Here is a 12990-nt window from a genome sequence, read left to right on the forward strand (position 1 = left end):
CTTCGCAGTCTGGCATTTGCTGTCGCCATTGGGATGCCATGAGGAAGAGCTGTCCCCGATCTGTCCAAGGTTCTCATGCAGTCTTCCCTGAGATCCAGGGTCACCGACCAGCTCTCTGGCTTGCCTGGGACTGTCCTAGTTTTAACACTAAGAGTCCCCTCGGTCTGCGAGACACCTCAAGCCCAGGCAAACCGGGACACCTGATCACCCTACTCAGAGTCTTGGGTTAACCCCTCCTTGGCACCCCGGGGAAAGTCAGAATAGCCTTTCCGAGGAGTAATTAAACATCTGATAAGAAAGGCCTGAAGGCTTTTCTTATCTGATTTTCTTATCTCTGATAAGAAAGGCCTGAGTGGAGGTGAAGCCCACATGCAAAGACAGGAAAGGGCTTGGATAGTCTGACACAGCTTGAGTTAATAGGATATAACTGGAGACCTAATAATTTCTCAGCTTGCTTCTGCACTGAAGTCCTGTGGTTCTAGACATTAATTAACAAATAGTCCATTGCAGGCCTGCAGTATGCTTAGTGCAGCGAGAAAGCTGTAGGGCAGCATTTTCAAACTCTTGGTCTTGACCCACAGGAAGAAATACATTTACATTGTAACCTGCGACACAAAAGCACATCTGTAGACACCTGAAACCAGATCATACTTCGTGTTCTGCATTCTGTTTTTTTTTTCCTCTTCCATTTCATTTCCTTCCACTTTTTATTACAAGACTTTTAAAGCGCCACAGGAAAATTAGAAGAAGAACACAGTGAAAACCTAGATTCAGCAGCTGAAACATTCTTCCCCATTTGCTTTATCTGTACACATGTGTATGCACGCACACATGTGGTTTCAGTTTTGGTTTTGGCCAATCCAGTTGAAAGTAAGTCACTTCAGGGCTTTAATTCTATGAATACTTCAGCATGCATCTTCTAGGCATAAGGCATCCTCTTACAAAACACAACATCATTACTATACCTAGAAAAATTAATAGGAATGTTGTAATAATCATCTGGTAGTTCCCTCCTAGTTCCTGACTTACCCCGAGAGTATCTTTCATTAGCTCTTTTTATTTCATATTTTTAAATATTGGCTGCAGCCCTTTAAACATGTTTCCCAGTGCGCTCATCATGAGAATACAGAGGTGTGTAAAGTGTGCCTCAAGTCCTCATGGAGATAACAGGACGGTTTGGATTGACCCGTGGAAGGGCCCTGACTGGAAAGTATTCTTGACCAGGGTACTCTATAGGCAGGGGCCTGGGGGTCAGAGAAGACCTCTAGGAGGGGAGGCTGACCTGTTTCTCAGTGGCCTCTGAACACCGCTCAGGAAGGGGCTTCGAAGCTGGGCAGCAGCACGCGCGAAGGCAGAAGCAGGGATGTGTGTGGCGAGTTGCCTGAGGGGACCAGGGCATGAGTAGGTAGGGGTGTCGGGAAATGAATTCAGTTGTCTTTCCATTGAGCGCCTGGTGTGCTGGGACGCTGAACAGGCTTCCTATAGTGCTCCGAGCAGACCCTCTCAACAGTTGGCATGTTGCTTACATCTGTTCCTTTGTCACGTTTTTTCAAGAGACAAACAACAGCAGGCGGGTTAAAAGGTGGCTTCCTGTGCTCCAGAGCGAAACTGTCATTCGCAGCTGCTTCCCAGCTACCTGCCAGAAGTGATTTATAGAATCGTGAGAGGGCAAGAGGGAAAGGGGTGATGGAAGCCAGCATCCCTCCTGGTTTCATCCCCTAATCCACAGGGGCTCGACTTGCTGCGCTGGGGTGGTGCCGGATGCCCAGGAGGAGGTGTGGAAACAGCAGGGCTGTTTCCAGATACTCAGTGGAGGAGGAGCTCCAGGGAGCTGCATTCCAGGCAGGCCCGGTGTCTGTCTGCCTTCATTCCGTTTGTTTACAAACAAGGGCCTATTAATAACAGCAGCTCCCTTCCCCAGGGCAGCCCTCGTCTTCAGTGCTTTGACTGTTAGGAACTCATCCCCTGGAAGGCTGGGGAGGGTCGTCAGGGGCTTCCTCCCTGGGTAAGTGAAGCGCCCAAAAGCTGAAGCCCAGGACAGGAGCTGCGTGTTGACTCCTTATAGAGTCTACAGCTTCCCAAAGCTTGTTGTGTTCTCAAACTTTCACTGATAGGACAGACATTTAGAATTTGGAACTCATTTATGACAGATAGAGTATACATGACAAGAAGACCTTCTAAACAACTTATGGATGGACCAGAACCATGAGGGCTTTCTGGGAGAAGAGCGTGTGTATGGGTCTAACCTGAGGAACCAGGAGGTTATCTTTGCCTCTAGAGCCAGGGGTTTTCCTCGGCATAGAAGGAGCACAGGCCATTGTGGACAGTATGCTGATGTGTGTTCTGTGTTGGGAAATAAAGTCGGGGAAGAGAGACCCCAATCCCCCCCAGAGCCGTTGGGCACTCACCAGGCATGGGCTGTCCCTGCTCACACTTCCCTGGCTGTCCTGCTTCTCCCCCAAACCAGCTTGTCCTCCTGACTCCTCAGGATTGTGAAACTGTGCTGTAATTCCTCAGGAAAATTAATGTCCTGCTTGGCATGTGCACTCATGCACATGTGTGTGCATACACACACGCACACATACCCTGCCCGTGCATCTGTGGCCACTCGCCAGCGCCGTTACCCTCTCGGGGTCCCCCTGCCACTCCGTTCCCTTCCACTGCCACCAGCATAGACTCCCGATGATTTTCTGAGTTTGGGCTGTTGATTCGTTCGTGTATCCTTTTTCTCCCTCCCATTGCTTATAGCTGTTTTGTCTCCTTTAAAATTCCAAAGCACTCTGTTGGTGATTTCTGTCTTGCCATTTGGAAGCTTGCCCTTTTCTGTTTTTAAATTTTTTATTTGCCGAACAAATGAACCTTCCTCTAATTAAAAGCAGGACATTTCACTGGTACAGTCTCAGCAACCCTGTAAAGCTTTGCTCTAAAAGGTGCTCAATAAAACAGGTGGTCTGAACCCCAGATACAGGGGCTAACAGTCATAGGTTTGCATATTTTATTCATTTGCCGTATTGTTATCCGGGGGGAGCGATGCAAAGTTGGGTGATCTTGAGGGATGCTTGGTTGTTTTTCTAGCTGTGTTTTCTGCTGAATCTACAAATGGGAGCAGAGCTCCTAGCATTGTTGCTCACTGGAAGCTTTTGACTGCTCCTGTGGCTTCTTGGCCCTCCCCCTTGCAACACAGTCTCATCCTGGCCCCCTCTGCTCATGGGGACCGCAGTTATAGTGACTGGCGCAGGTGAACACAAATCCCTACATGGCATGGCCGTGCCCTGCATTAAATATGCAGGTGTGAGACCTGAGATATTTGGTAAAATTTGGAAGGTGAGTAATGCAAAAAATGCAAAGCAACGACAACAAGAAAGGTTAACATTCTATTTAACAGGATTTTTTTTTGGCATTGCTAAGAGCTGGCACACTCTTGTTAATGCCCCTGACAGCTTTTAGTTTCTTTCATTTCTGGGAGACTTTCATTTTTGGGGAGACTTAAGGACAGAATGGAAAGACCCTCGAGTCTGTTCCTTCTGTTGTACTTTTGTCTTGCAGAGAAGACGCCTGCTTTGGCATTATCTCGGAGGGGAGGCCCATTGTCAGCCTGAGATAGGAATAGTTTAGCTCCGTGAATAAGCTGATCTGGTTTGCTCCCCAACTTCAGACTCACTTTCTCTGAGCTCCCTACAGTTGAAGACTCTGAGGCCAAAGGGTTCAGAGCCTACAAGAGGAGAAGTAGGAAAAATGGACCATAGAGAACTAGAAGGGCTCTGGGTTTTATGGCCATTTAATGAAGAATTTTCCCTTGTCCATAAGGTTGGGTCCATTAAAACCTAGTGGTTTATTTACTGCTGCCAAAGTCTACGATCACTTTTTAATTGTTATTAGAATCTTCGTAAATAGACAAGGATAATTTTAATGTGCTCTTGGGAGAACGCAGCTGTACGTATACATACTTCTAGAGCAGGCTGATCTAGAATCTACGGTCAGGTGTTGCCGCTGCTTCAGCTGTCATTGTGCTGAGTGGCTGGATTCTGGCTCTAAAGCTTGGGGATTAGGGGAAATATTTGCATTATAGACAGATACTTGGGGGTGTATGAAATAGCTTAAGTCTTCTTCCATAATAAGTCCTAAAATAATATTTAAATCTGCAAATTGGGAAACGGTTGTATATAACCACATGGCATTGGAAACAACGGAGAGAGGCACCAGAAGAAGGAACCACAAGAACTGGAAGAGTATTTTCTGTCTGGTGCTCGAGCATCGATGGGGAGGGGCGAAACTGCTGTTGGAGACAGGAAATGATACATGTGTGTTGATTTTTTTTAAAAGAAAGAGTGCTGGGTTTTTCTCGGAGCAGGGCCGGGGGTTCAAGGAATGGAGAGACACCCTAGTCCCGGCGATCCTGGTCCCCCCACATTGGGGGTTTAAAGACGTAAAGAGACACAACACCCGTTGAGGTCTGCGGCTGGAGGTGTGCGTCTTCCCGCTGTTTTCTCTGCCTGGTGCTAGGAAGCAGTGTGTCCACCGTGCAGGTAATTAGCTGGAAATGTTTGGCTTGCGGGGGAGGCGAGGTTAGCTGTAGACATTCCAGCTCCTTAGAATTACAGGTCTTAGAATTGGAAGGGATTTTGAGTTCGTATCACATGAGCCAGCCTGCTTCCTCTGGCAAATGAAATAGGATTCGCCTCATTTTACAGCCGCAGTTGTGGAAGCGGCTGAGAGTCGACTGGGTGACTTACTGAGGATCCCAGGGCCAGTTCATAGTGGAGGAGCCGTGAACACCCTCCTCCAGCCCCTCTGGTCCAGCACGGCTATTTTTCTCTTCCTCTGTTGAATAATTATATTTATGATATTTCAGCTGTTCTATTTTTTCAACAACAACCAAATAGAGGCATTATATTTTGGGGCTCTCTGGGACCCAAATTGGACAGGGGAGCAAAAAGAGGATAAATATATGAGCCATGCCCTGCGTGGCCCATTCATGGGACAGACTGGGAGCCTCCTGAGTGTTGCCGCCCAGAGGTCCCCAGAATAGCAAGTCAAAGCTTAACCAGAGGAAAGCCTCCCCTATATAAGGTCTTGATTTTTTTCCCCTGCCTTCTAGGTTTTTACTCCCACCACCTAGGTATTGTTTCTGGATTCGGGCAGTCCTCCTCAGCAGCCCTTAGTGCCTAAAGGCATCCATGCTGTGTAATGAGATCACTCCTCCCCTGTGCACCCGGAATGAGATTAACGTGTGTACCCTCGGCTTGGCCGAATTGAGAGGAGCAATCCACGTCATTTTGCGTGGGTCTGAATTCTCACCTAGAAGCCAGCAGAAGAAGGCTGGTATTTGGATTACATTTGGCATTTCATCATACTTCAGGCAGGTAGCCCTCCTTTACAGAGGAAAAATGTCCTGTCTTTTAGAACACCATCCGCTTCCAGCCATGTTTTGCCTAGACTGGAAAACTTGGTCCTTCCTCATGCCCTATGCTTGAACCCTTGATATCCTGTTTACTACAAGCTGCATTTTATTACTTTCTGGCTATTCAGAGCAGTTGTCCCTAATGACATCCCAGGCACCACCCAGCCACCCCAGGTGTTTTGTAAACTGTGGCTACAGCAAGTGTTTGAAACCGAAGTACTGAGAAGCAATTTGTTTTGTCCTAGATGGGCTTTTGAGGGTTTGCAAGTTGTGCTTGTTTTCATTCCTGAGTTAAGGAGGAAAGTGATGAATTCATTGCATTTTGTAGTTACCAAGGCTTCATGGGGGGTGGGGGGAGAAGTACAGGACGCCACGTTTCCCTTTTCTTGAAGTTTTTTCTACCTACTCCATCCCAACAGATGTTAAGACTGAAGGCAAATCTAATTCTGTAATGAGTGCGGTTCGTTTACTGATCTTCTGAGAAGTGGTGGGTGACCTCCAAGTGTTGGAGTTTGGAAGCTGGGCAGAAGAGGCCTGCATTCCAGACTTGGTTCTGCTAGTAGTAAACTCTGATCGCAGAATCTCGTGAAGGCGAATGTATTTCCTCTGAGCCTCTGTTTGCCACCCCTGGGGAGGGGAAGGAGAGGCGCCGTGGTGTGGGGCTGCCCCTGGCATGGGCCCTGGGTTTTCATGTATGTGACCGCACTCAGGCCTCACAGCCACCCTGTGAGCCACATAGTGACACTTCTCTGTCTGCAGATAATATCAGCGAGGCTCCCTACCCTGCCCACCCAGAATGCAAACTTCACATCTGCCTGCCGCCTTTCAGAGAGTTTTAAGAAAAGGAAATGTTTATTCCATAAGTTTCTACCTATTAGATAAGCCAGATTCCCTTCATTGCAAAGTAGCTTCCTAACCAACGGCCCCTCCGAGGAGTGCCTGGGCTCCAGACTACTTCACTGAGGCCTGAGGTTCCCGGCGTCTCTGCTGGGAAGCCCCCGTTTCTCTTAGGTGATCAGTGACTCAAACATTTTCTGTTGTCTCTACCTTTGCCGTCAAGGGATTGGGCAGAGTGGGATGGAGAGAGGCTTTGGAAAAGAGAAAATAGGTTCAAAATGTAAGCTACTTCTATAGAGCTTAGCCAGTGAAGCTGATGAGTATGGTGGCTGATTAAGAAAAGCAAAAATGTGGTGGAGGGGCATCTGTGTGCTTTGTGGTTGACCCCAGAAAGCAGCGTCCCAAACTGCTGCTGGCCAAGGCCCAGCCCTGTATGGGGTGGCTGGAAGGTCTCAGAAGATGGGTGGGAGCCGCTTTGTCTTCTAAATGAGATTAAGTATCAAGCTCACACTGCATAGTAAGGGGAGGATCTTTTTATTCCACACGAACTACCTACAGGGGCTAAATTAAAGCAATTAATACGTCTAAGGCTCAAACAAAAGCTTTGAAATGCTCTAGGTTTCAGGAAGCCCAAAGGCATTTTGCTAGCCCTCCCACTTGTGTCTGTCTTCATTTACATGCGTCTCCTCTCATCTTTTTAAGCTGTGGCTGGCGGGATACTAGTCTTTCCGTTTTCTTCCTTCCCATAGGGCGCATATTCAGGGATACCTGAAACCCCGCCTTCCAGCTCCCAGCCCCTCAGCCCTTCCCAGGAAGCCAAGCTGGGGGTATATCAGAGTCCTCTCCTTTTGTAGCAAAATTTCACCTAACTTGAGAATTTAGAAACCTAAGACTTTTTTTTTCAATGAGTAGGAATTTGGTTTTTGTTGTTTTCCTCACAATGAAAGAATGCTCACTTTATCCTCTGGGTCCCAGAGAGCAGAATGTCCTAGAGTCTAGGGACAAAGTCGGCTCTTTCCCCTGTTCCTGCAGCTGCCTCGTAGACCCACACTGCCTGCTGGCTGGGGCCATGTAAGAGCCCGTGTGTGTACATACTTTAAAAAAAAAAAATGAGAAGCCCTTGCAATGGAAAGAAGGTCGAATATTGCGTTGGTTGCATCAGCTGTTGAGATCTATTTTGGTGGCGGATTGCAGTAAAAATAATACAAATTGTGGTCATAACTACTAGGTAGCCTCCTTTAAAAATGTAAAGCAGCAGCATCTGCAGACAAGGCAGGAATTCTACTTCATCAATCTGAAGGAATCCTGTGGCGCCCCCGCCCACCCCACCCCCCCCCCGCAATCAGGGAGGCAACAGTCTTGGTCAAACCCCTTGGACGTCTAATGTTCTTAAGAGGAGGGGGGAGGGTTACACATGCCCTCCCACAGCTCCCTCGGACCTTGGAGATCACTTAGTGCTTCTCCTTCTTCTTACACACAAGGAAACTGAGGCCCTGGGAGGTTAAACAGCTTGTGCGAGACACCTGGCCTAACCTGGCATCACTTCTCTTTATACGGTGCAGTTGGTGTTGAACGGCCTGGCTCCTTAAGCATTTCTTACCTTCATTTTTCTAGGCCTCACTTAAAACACGTCGGCCTCTTAACCTCCTGGTGTTCTCGCTCCTTGGGCTTGGCTCCTTACAGTGTGTGTTTCCTTCTATCAGCTCGTGTGTGTCTTGGGACACGGGGATGATGAAGTGACTATCCTTGTTTGCCTTCCTTTTTTTTTTCTTTTTTTTAGATTTTATTTATGTATTTCACAGAGAGAGCAGGGGAGCGGCAGAGGAAGAGGGAGAAGCAGGCTCCCCATTGAGGAGGGAGCCCAAAGAGGGGCTTGATCCCAGGACCCTGAGATCATGACCTGAGCCGAAGGCAGAAGCTTAATGACTGAGCCACCCAGGTGCCCTTGTCCGCCTTCCTGAAGGTGGGGTTCATCCCATTTGTTTCTCTCCCCAAGACCGAGAAGGAAATTGCCAGTTGCCAGCCTCCTCTCAGTTGCAGATATGGAGTAGAATGCTCCAGGTGCCTCTTCAGTAGTTCCAAGTGTCCTTGAAAGAACAGCCCCGGACACATCTGTCCTCTCTGTCCTTTCCCATAAGCAGTGTTTACTGCTGCTGCTGCTGCCTCTGCCTTGGTCCGTCCTTTTGGAAGAACAAAGATCTAGCAGGAAACTCAAGGGGAGCTGAAGGGATGCACAGAGCCTTGAAAACACTTGTTCCACTTTGAAATGCAGAGTCTGACCCACCCTGAATGCCCCAAAAAGCCATTGGTCAACAGCCAGGATTCCATCCAAGGATGGGTCACTGAAGCAGACTGCCCCCTCAGCTGCTCTGGCTTCTTGGTGCTTTCCCTCCTCCCTTCCTTGAGCTTCCCTTGGTCAAAGAGGTCAGCCTTCCAAATGAAGAAAGCACTTTCCAGACCCAGGGCATGCGAACAGATGAGTGTGCTTCAGGAACTTCCAGATAAACCCAAGAAAAGGGAAGAATGGCTGAGGTTCCAAGAGTAAGAAATGCTGTCTTATAAAATATGCCCGTGCGGAAGGGAGCCAGCCACAGGTTTAACGTGAGACTTGGCTTTTCTCTCCTTTCCCCGTTCATTCTGGTTTCCACCCAAACCAGGCAGCCTCAGCGAAGTATCTTTTGTACTTCAGATTGTGATTATTGTCAGATAGCGGGACATTAAAGTCACTTAGAAGAAAAGTCTGTATCAAGTTTTGAAGCTCTGGTATGTTTCTTTCATTAGTTGTTAAATTCTAGGGAATTACAAGAAATATCTGAACTCTCAAAATAAGTACAGTTTATGTCTGCAGAGTCTGGCCCTTGGAAGCTTGCTCTTTCTGAAGAGTTTTATTAGATGTTCACTGGTAACCTTGCACCTCCTTTTCTCTTCATCTGAGGCTTGGTCTGGGTTTTCCGCCCATCTGGGATGGAAACCACGTGGCCTTGCCCCCGCCGCATCACCTTGCATGTCTGAGCCCACATCCCAGCAAGCTCCCAACCCAAACCGGGGAAGGAATGAGTGCCGTAATCCAAGTGCATTCTATCAGGCCACTCGTGTCTCTATTTTCTTGATTCTGATTGGCAGTGGTCACTTTTCCGTCTTCGTACCCTCTGCTCCTTGCTCCCACCCTCCTCTCATTCCTTCTCTCACCTTCCTGTTCCATCTAGGCTCTTCCTTAACCAAAGTCTTGTCTCCGCGTTCTCCCCCGTTAGAGGGTTTCAGCACCAGGCCACACAGAGCTTGTTACCTTCAACAGAATCACACAGCTTTTAATTAGAGGATGATTTCCTGAGCTGAGACCTTGTCATTTCGCATTAGAACACTCTGTCGAGTTCCTGTGGTTCGACGCCCCCTGTCAGGTTGCAAACTTCTCCATTGGACGGCTTTTGAACAGTGGGCACGGACATTGAGTCAGAGTCCAGCCCAAAGCCAGAGGCAAGATTTTTCAGAAGCAAATCTGCAGGTGCTGGGGTTCTGCTTGCTGAGTCCCATCACGCAGGAGCTCCGCCCGTCAGCAGCCGAGCTGGCCCTCGCCGTCCACGGTGCAGTGCTGAAGGCTCCCTGTCCCTGGAGGTAGGGAGGCCTGTTGCTGAAGCCTCCGCTCTGTTCTGCTTGAGCTCAAACCCACAACAGAGACAACCCCTGGGGAGCACAGGGAGTTTAAAACACAGCCAGTCTTTTCGAGGTGAAGGTGACACTGTCCGATTGGTCGGTCGGTCGGTGTCATTCACTTGTGCACGCAAATAACAGACGTTCAGAATCTGGCGCGCGTGTGTGTGTGTGTGTGTGTAGCTGCTTTTCTCCAGCATGTGTGGGAACCACAAGCAATGTTGTGGGAGAGTCGGTTCTGCAGGACCTATGGAGGGGGTGCCTGGCTGGCTAAGTCTGTAGAGCCTGTGACTCTTAATCTCAGGATCATGAGTTTGAGCCCCACATTGGGCAGCAAGATTACTTAAATTTTTTTTAAAAAAGGTACATGTGGATAAAAGGTTTTTCCCGCTTGTTTCTTGGCGGGGCCCTGATAGTACATTGCTTTTGTTTGTAGGTCACACTCACTGCCTGCAAGGGCTGATACTCTAGATCTGGAATAAGCTGCGGCTGTAGTGCAGACTCTCTCATGCTCTCCCTGCCAGAGTCCAGACAGACCCCCAGCAGTCCGGGCACGGACTTCAGCTCTGCTTGCAGGAGGCCGTGAACTGTGGACATGCTTCAAAGCTTTCTGGCCCTCTTGCTCCCTGTACAAATCTGTCATTAGATGAGGAGATACTCATCTAATGAGCTCTGCTGAGCTCTGCTCAGTCTCACGTTCTCTGATAGTGTCCAGGGAGCTTTGCACTGGACTGTGCAGCGGGCAGAGGCTGCTCGGGGTTCGGGAGGTAGGATGGGTGCATCAGAGGTGGCACTGCTGGTTGGCTGATGAGCACCAGGAAAACACGGGTGTGCCTCGTGGCTCAGAGTGGCTTTCTCCACATTGTTAACCTGGACATAGGTCACAGGAGATAGGGTGGGGGAGGGCGAACAGATGATTAACACAGAGCTGGCCGCGATGCAGAGTGCATATCAGTGTTCCGTACACGGGTAGCTTCTGTCCGGAGAGAGGACTGTCATGTGTGGTGCTGCTTAAGAGTTTAACCCTTGAGATTTGACTCACACTGAAGGGCCCCCACCTACTCATTCAGGAAGTATTTATTGAGCTCTTTAGAAACCTCTGTATCATGACTGGTCATCCCCTTATCTCCTAGGTTTGCCTAAAGCAGGGTGCATCTTTTTACTTGGAGGGATTGTGCTCAAGTTAATCTCAGCAAAACCCCTCTGAGAGCGGGCATCGGAAAGGGCTGGAAGGGGCTAGAAGCATCAGTGCTGTGTATGGACTCCCCGCACCCACTCCATCCCCGGGCATGATCAGGGCTGCATTTCCATCCAGCTCTGCAGTGGCTGTCTGCCCTGGTCGGGTCGGCAGGACCCTGCCTGGCCTGGAGTCTGCCGTCCTGTGTGTGAATGGGAGCCAGGGCTCTGCTTGCGTCTGCGTACCAGCCCCCTACCCACCCCCACCCCCGAACAAGCCGGGGCCTGGCAGACAGCCAGAGACAGGGACGAACTCTTGGCTTAATTCTGTCTGATCTACAACCACCCGTGTGTGAAAAGAGGGAGGTAGTCAGTACCTCTGAAGATGGGAAGAAAGAGCAGGTGAGAGTGGGAAGACAGGACAGAGTTTGGGAGAAAGTAAGCATTCCTGTGTATCCGTTAGGTTGCTTTCAGTTATTGGGATTTGAGGGGTAAATAGCAATTCTTCTCTAAGTCCTGAAGTACTGAGGGGGAGAAAAGAAAGGAAATGCATGAAGAGTGATGGTACCTGTTCTGGCCCACATCTGCAGGAAGCAGACAGCTCAGGTGGGGAGACACAACAATTGGACAGACCCGCCCTGCCAAAGCTCAGGGGCGCTGATCTCCACAGCTTCCCACAGTGGGGTGGGCTCTTGGCCTCCAAGAGGACCACACCATCCCCAGAGTGGATGCCGGCATGTGCTGTTTGTCAGTTGGGTGGCTCCCAAGAGGTCGAGAAGTAGCAGACTCTGTGTGCCCAGTTCCACTGCACTGCTGTGGAGAGGAGTGAGGAGAGGCAGAGAATGCTGTGGGCAGGACTGCCAAGGTGGGGGAGAGCAGAAGTGAGGGGGAGGTGTGCCCCAGTGATGAAGCCAACGCATTTGGCTGAAGTTCCCAAGGCAATATGCTTACACCTTCGGGACAGCCTAAGGTAGATCAGGATTCAGGCTTGACGAGATCCAGAAGCTCAAATGGCGTCTGTGGGGGCGGCTGCCCTGGTTTGGCTTCACGTCCTCCTCAGAAGGTTCTTCCCTTGTGCCCTCACCAGGATTCCAGGCTTCTAGGACCCTTAGCTCTTAACTGCCAAGATAAAGACAGCATCTTTTCTGACCTCTCCATGAAAAATCTTCGTATTACGTCAGAAAGGACCGTGAATCCGTATCCGAATTAGTCACTCTGGGTTGAGGGATCAGAAACAGCATCAGCTCTGCATCACTTGGACCAAACAGGATTAGAGGGAAAAAATCTGAAGGGTTGGGTCTCCAAAGAGGTGCTGCACATGTCCACCAAGTTTTAAAAATTAACAGTAATTAAGTTGCATAATGGGAATATGGGTATCTTTGTCCTAAATACTGGTCCGATTTTACTGGGCAGGTATTACTTTCTAAGTTGGGAGTGAGGGTATAAAAGTAATTTTCATAAGTCTGTTTTAACCTTGCCCCCAAAAAGATATACAACGCTAATAAAACAACATGTAAGATAAAGAGATAAATAAGCAAATGAGGCAAGGGAATTAAGACATTGAGAAGCAAGAGCCAAGGAGGAGTTCTTGATTTTTCCCAAAATAAGACACCTAGATATGAGAAATAACTTTTCATTGATTTGGGAGAGAAAAGGATTTGTGACTCTGAGGAGCCAGGGGAGGAGGGGATTCTGAGGATTCCTGGCTTTCAAGGGTGGTGGCCACAGTCCATCCCAATACGTGATCACCTTCCAAAGACACTCACAGAGCCTCCAGCCTGAACCCATCACCTCTACTGGGGGAGCAGCTCTCACCACCAACAGACAGTGGCCTTCATTCTCTGTGCAATCCCCTCTCTCTTTCTCTCCCTCCCCTCCACTGGCTTACAGTGACCACCCCCCCCCCCCAGGCCTGCCTTCAACCCCAA

The 12990-nt window shown here is 49.1% G+C and overlaps 1 protein-coding gene across 2 annotated transcripts in view; it reads left to right on the forward strand.

Annotated features, from left to right (window-relative positions):
* The window catches only part of SPRED2 (sprouty related EVH1 domain containing 2), a 112202-nt gene that overhangs the window by 95695 nt on the left and 3517 nt on the right, over nt 1-12990 (forward strand). The window lies entirely within an intron of this gene.

Source organism: Lontra canadensis, unplaced genomic scaffold (assembly GCF_010015895.1).
Source record: "Lontra canadensis isolate GAN:19392208 unplaced genomic scaffold, GSC_riverotter_1.0 scaffold50, whole genome shotgun sequence".
Taxonomy (NCBI): Eukaryota; Metazoa; Chordata; class Mammalia; order Carnivora; family Mustelidae; genus Lontra; species Lontra canadensis.